Here is a 6,765-nt window from a genome sequence, read left to right on the forward strand (position 1 = left end):
ACTAATGATGACCCCTGTCCATGTTTAGTTTATATTTTAGTAATCCTGGAAAATAAGTAAAGTCCAGACGATCACAGAAAGATAAACATTATCCCCATCTTGAAAAGAGTGAGAGAGAGAAAAAAAGATTTTGGGAACTGCTAAGAGTCTGACAATGACATGTGGAAATGTAGTTTGCAGAATCATAGATTTGTAACTGTAATGGTATGTGGGAATCCTTTTTAGACAGGAGAAAGAACCACAGACTAGACAAGCCTCATGAAAAAGATACCTCAGAAGGAAAAAGGGCATTGGAAGTGTCACAGGAGCGATCCTCCCTAATTTTCTGGAAATTAAAAGTAAATATGGGAAAAGTAAATATTTCTTGACTCTGTTACTGTACAATAAAGATAGTGGTTGTGTTTCTTAAATGGTTTGTGTTTCTTATCTGGATGAGATTACCAGTTTTGAGACCAATGTTATTCCATTAGTAAGCTGGATAACTTTCTTAGTAGATAATGCTGTGAAAATAAAATATCTTTGACAATGCCCTTTTGATTAAGAGTAGGCATTGGATCCATTACATGCTTTGAAATTTAGTTTGAAAATTTAGTTTGAAAATTGTAGTCAAACAATGCACCTAAATTATTCCTCATCATACTAGAGAAAGGCGTTGAATGGAACATAATTTCAGGAGTTCAGTCCTAAACTCTTACTCTTCCATCACTTTATTGATGGCTTTGATGATGAAACAGAAGGAAATTCTTACTAAACAGAATGCAGAACAATTAAGTATAGGATCTCTTGCTTGAGCAGGGATCTGGACTAGAAGACCTCCAAGATCCCTTCCAGATCTATTCTAATTCTGATTCTTTTACAAGTCTTAAATCTGTAGCATGTAGCTTTGAGAGGAGAAGATTAAAGTATGGTTGTATTCTTCAAGTACATGAAAACATGTCACACAAAAAAACATCAAGACTTGTTCTTTGTCCCTCCTACTTTGCAAGCCAGTCCCTGATTTAGCCAGTTAGCATGCCACATAAGGCCTCTCTCTCCCCCACCAGGAAGATCTGGAAACCTACCAGGATGGGTACCAACCTACCAGGATGGGTATTCTGCAATAACAGCTTTCCCTCAAGTATTTCTGTGCCAGCAGCAGCTTCATAGGCAGCCCCATTCCCGAAGGACTCAGGGCGGTGAACAGCCATGAGATAAAACACATAAATACAAAAATTTAAAACAGAATAAAAACAAATTAAATAATTTGGCTGAAACAAATTTAAAATACCCAATAATTTAAAAACAGATTAAAATTTACATTTAAAAGGGGAGAAGATTTAGGCCAGGCCAGCTTGATGAAATAAAAAAGTCTGGAGCGCACGACGGAAGGTGCGCAGATCCGGGATCCTCCGTATCTCCGGGGGGAGCTCGTTCCAGATCATAGGTGCCCCCACAGAGAAGGCTCTCCCCCTAGGGGCTGCCAGTCGACATTGTTTGGCCTTAAACAGTAAGGAAAACGTATGGGGATGGAGAGGAGGCATGCTTGCCCACAATATAAATATTAATCCACAAGTCCTCTCTCTGAGAAAATAACTTCATTTCTCCCCCTCTCTCAAAGTAAAAAGAAAATCTTCTCACCTTTGTAATAGGAAAACTGAGCAAGAAAACTAGGGAATCATTCACACATACAAATCACCATATGACTGATGAAAAGGAAGATATGAACTGCACTACAACCTTTACTATGTTCATGTGGTGAATGCATAAAATCTTTCCCTCTCCCCAGACAGGCTCCTAAGCAATTTCCCTATTACGTTCACTCATGTTTCATACTTTATCCCTTGGTGACCATCTCTCTTTACTTCTGCTCTACCAACAAGATACCAGTTGTTTAGTCTTGTTGATTGCCTGTTTTATTTCCACTCGGCATAGAAATTGCTATCTAATTAGATACATACAGAATCATTAAGTAAGAAAAGCACCAGGCTTAGTCTTTGTTTAGTGAATGAACCAAGGTGGAGAACAATCCCTGCTGGAAATAAGTTTTTATATTATATTCTGTCCTGCTTCTTAGCTGAATGTTTGCCACTGAAGTAATTGGGGATCTTGCCTTTGGATTGTTGTTCTTGAAGTCTCAGCCTTCATTTGAACAATATTGGAAATTTGGCTTGGCTTGGCTTTTTGGAGTCACTTTTATAAGGAACCATATAAGGAAAATGATAGTCTGGTTAGCTTTGTGTGAACAGCAGAACTGGTGCTCCCAGAGTTTCTAGCCTGGTGACTTAACCACTATTTTACACTGGTTCTCAGTACTGCTTTCTAGCAAATATAGCATAATTTCCCAGAAATAAATATACAAATCTCTCATTCCAGCATCCCAGCATTAATAACAATAAAATATATAAAATCCAACTTTGACCTATTCTTAATAACCCAATGGGGATTCAGAGAAATTAGACCGATTCACATAAGATTAGGAGGACAGAAACTAAGACTTATGAAAAGCAATTGAAGGAGCTGAAAAAAGATGATGGAAAGGAGATATGATAACACTCTTCAACAAATACTTGAGAGGATGATATGTGGGACATCAGAACCCGTTCACCCTCATTCCAGAATGCAGGGATCAAAACAATTGATTTAAATATAGGAAGGCAGATTTTAATCAAATGTTGGAAAAAATCTTTCTCATTGGTAAGAGCAGTCAGACAAGCTAATGTTTGTGGAAAGCTTACCACCAGAATATGCAAGTGTCCACCTCTCCAAAATGACTATTCAGTGATGTTCCTTGTCTGGAAAAGAATTTAAGTCACTTATAGTGAATAGCTTATAAATTTGGTAAATCAATTTTCAGTGAATTTGTCAAATCACCTTCTCAAACCATCAAAGCCATAGACATCACTACATTTTTAAATACTGAGTCTCCAAAATCAATGCAACTGAATGAAGAGCATAATTAGAAACCTAATCAGTAGTTTTAAATAGAAGAATTTCCTGTATTTTTCCCTGCAGAATTTGGTTTAGGTAGTTTTAAAAGAAAAATTTGAATACATTCATCTTCTTTTAACAATCGCATAATCCCTTACAGGGTGGAGTCTGGGCAACTGAATGGAGCCAGATGCTCTTCCTATTGCCAATGTGGAGGTTTTTTTTTCTGCAGATATATTCTCACTGTGCCCAGAGAGAGAAATATCTGCCTCTACCTAGGATCAAACTCACAGCCTCCTGATTGTGAGGTGAGAGCTCCACCTTTAGGCCACCACACCACTCAAAATTTTGAATACATTCCATAGGGTGAATTGCCCTTACTTAAGAATGAAATATCTGTATTTTTGTGAATGTTTTGCTTTTTCATCTGTCTAGCAGACCATTTTCTCCCTCTCTTCTTATGCATTAATTAAATCCATAGGGATCCACATCATCCCATCCCATAGAATGCTTTCAACAGTGATGATATTGTCATTGCTAAGAGGGAATTCTGGGGTACTGTTTTCTCCAAAGAAATGTAAAAAACTATCTACCCATTTTCTCTGTTTGCAAAAATAATATGGGATTGTAAAGACCATTTTAGCCCAGGTCTATTTCAGAACGTAGCCCAGTTTGTGCCGTATTGAAAAGATCTCAGGAAATCCCACATGCTTCATTCTTTTCTGGCAGCTGCCCAGAACATGGTAGTTACTGATGCTGGGTGGACCAGGGAATTGCTAGGAAGATAAGTTGGTGTAATTATATTTCACTGTGGATTCAGTGAGGATTATGTTCTTCCACATGCTATAATTGCTACATTAGCTTTATTCCTTTTTTAGTGTATTTGTTACCAAAATGACTACCACATTAGGTTCCTTCATAAATGAACTGGACATTACGTAGTCAGTACAAGCAGGCACTGTAAAGCTATCTTTAACTAAAAAATAAAACACCTTAATATCTACTTGAATGCCAAGTTCAGATTCTTATTATTTGGCTTTTTGTTTGTCTTCAAGTTAGAAATCATCTCTTTTTATTTTGAAAAAAAGAAAAAGGGGATTAGGCTTTAGACAGTCTAGAAATTATTTAGAAATACTAGACAGTCTCTTGGATTCTTTCTCCTCTCTCCATAGAATCATAAAATTGGAAAAGATCATTTATCAAGTCTCTATTCAGTGTAGGAATCAAATCCGTAAGGTATCTGTGATAGAAAACTGTTTAGTCTCCATTTCAATGCATCCAATTAATAGCCCATGTTTCTCAGAGAATTGGTTCCAAATGAACTGTTCTTATAGTTATGATGTTTGTTCTCATATTCATAAACGATCTATATGTATACAGTAAATAATTAAAATGATTATTATTTATTATACATTCTGTAATGACAGAAACAATTCTTGACTTCCTTCTGTGTTGCATCCTCTTAGTATTATTGAACAGTACTTTAATATTCCACCATCACCTGACTTCTCTTTTCCAAGGTGAAATGTTCCCAAATTCTTCAGTCTCTTTTCATGATCATCTTCATTTTCTTTCCCTGAATCTGTTCCATTTCTCAAAAATTTGTTAAATTATGGTGCCCAGAAATAGATACAAATTGTTTGAGTTCTGGCAAATGCTTAATAAAGTGGAACAATTATTTCCCATAACTCAGAAACTATATTTCTGTTAATGCTTCTTAAAATTTCCTTCCTTCCTTCCTTCCTTCCTTCCTTCCTTCCTTCCTTCCTTCCTTCCTTCCTTCCTTCCTTCCTTCCTTCCTTCCTTCCTTTCTTCCTTCCCTCCCTCCCTCCCTCCCTCCCTCCCACCCTCTGCTTAGTCATATTCAGTTTATAATCAACCATTGTTTCAAGGTCACTTTATAAACTGTCAAACCAGTTGATATTTTACACAATTTCTGTCAAATTTCATTATGTTACTTTCAACTCATTGGTCTAATCTATCCAGATGGTTTTGAATATTTTCTGGTTTTTTAAATGGAGTTAGCTCTTCTTATCAATTTTGTGTCTTGTGCTCATATGTAAGCATTTTCTTAGGTCATTAGCAAACTTTCAGTATGAAAGAACAGAGAATCTAGGCCTGAGCCTTCGCTAAATAGCTCTTTACATTCTACTCTGAGATTTCATGCAGTCCTCACAAAACTATTTTTTTCTGTCAAATTTCTTTTTATCGTTCATGATAATCATAGGGTTATTGAACTTGTATAGTCAAATCTAATTAGCTATATTAAAAAAAAACAGAATATTATTTGATGGCTGCCCTAGGTTGACTTCTGATGATGCCATTATATTAGCCAAAGCACAGTGACATCATCCAGTTCATCATAAATTTACTGACTAAACAGAGTTTTCTCCAAGGAAGAATAATATCCAACTGTATTGAAAATATGAATATTATACACTGGGTGTGTTTTGTGTATTTGTTGTGGCATTCAACCATACAAAGGCCACACTGACAGCAAAAAACCCTGGTAAATATTTGATGTTATCTAGCTACAATACATAGCACTAACAAATTGCTGTTTTATTCTGGAGCTGCAAATTGAAGAGAAACACTTTGGGAAAAATAAATAAGATTTAGTCTCCCAACAACAAGATTTTCTTTTAGGTCTGAAACCATCTGGTACTTTGTCATCCTTATTTCTCATCCATTTGAGCTACAATCCTAACAACCCTTCAGCTTCCTTGGAAATGCCCTGAATGAACCCTAGATGTATCATCAGGTTGGTCAAACAGTCCTGAATTGTGTCCTAATCTAGCAGCTACTAATAAGGATGATTTTTGCAGTTTCTCCCCAGAAATGTTGGTGGTGGGTGACTATACCATTTCCTGTATTGGTTCCTAGATCAACTACAGCAGTTTTTTTCAAGCTTGGCAACTTTAAGTTGTATTGACTTCAACTCCAAGAATTCCCCAGCCAGCATGCAGTAATTAATAAACATAGTTGCTGATGGAACAGCAAGAGACAGATTTTTCTGGAGAACTAGAATGTTTTTGCCTGATTCACAAGCAAGTGAAAATACAAAAAGTGATAGTTTATCATAAATTGATGCTTCCAGATAATTAGATGAAGCTGTTTTCTTCAACATATTCAGTCTAACTTTCTTCACCATATTTACTCTAGCTAAATAGGTAAAATTCCATCCCAAAGACTTGCCAATGCAGAATAGAAAGCAATTATCTAAATAGCTCTATATTTAGTTAATTGATAATTTGAGCTATATACACTCTCATCATTCTTTTCTTATTTTTCTTTTATAAAGGGAGAATGGGGCTAATTTCTTTTGAATGAAAAAGCAATGCTATTTTTACTTGCAAACTTTTAGCAGCATTTTTCTTCACATAATCCTGGCAAAGGTTCCCTATTTTAATGTCTGGGATTGTCTCTTGGGTTTATTTTTAGACCTGCACAATTGAAAAAGAAGACAAATGGAGAAAATTTGGGATATACTAACTGTTTAATTTTCTTCCCCAACAAAAATCACAGCAAATAACTGCAAAAAAATGTAATTAGGCCTACATACATAGGAATTAATTTTCCAGTATCAGAAATATTTCTCCAACATATCTTTATTTCCAGGAATACAGGCTAGCGATAATATAGAATTGATGATCACATGCTTTTCAACAGATGTTTATCATGAATCATGTGATCTGATCATAGATCTGAAGGGATTGGTCTGAAGCTCATTGTTGAAATCAGGAAATAAATAATTTAAGTCTAGGTTGTCAAGCCTCTTGATGGAATAGGGAAAGAAAGAGGTAGACATTTTACAAGATTACAATACCTGAAAGTTTGAATCACTGCTGCTGTAGATAC

Source organism: Pantherophis guttatus, chromosome 1 (assembly GCF_059756535.1).
Source record: "Pantherophis guttatus breed Tessera chromosome 1, ASM5975653v1, whole genome shotgun sequence".
In the NCBI taxonomy this organism is placed as follows: Eukaryota; Metazoa; Chordata; class Lepidosauria; order Squamata; family Colubridae; genus Pantherophis; species Pantherophis guttatus.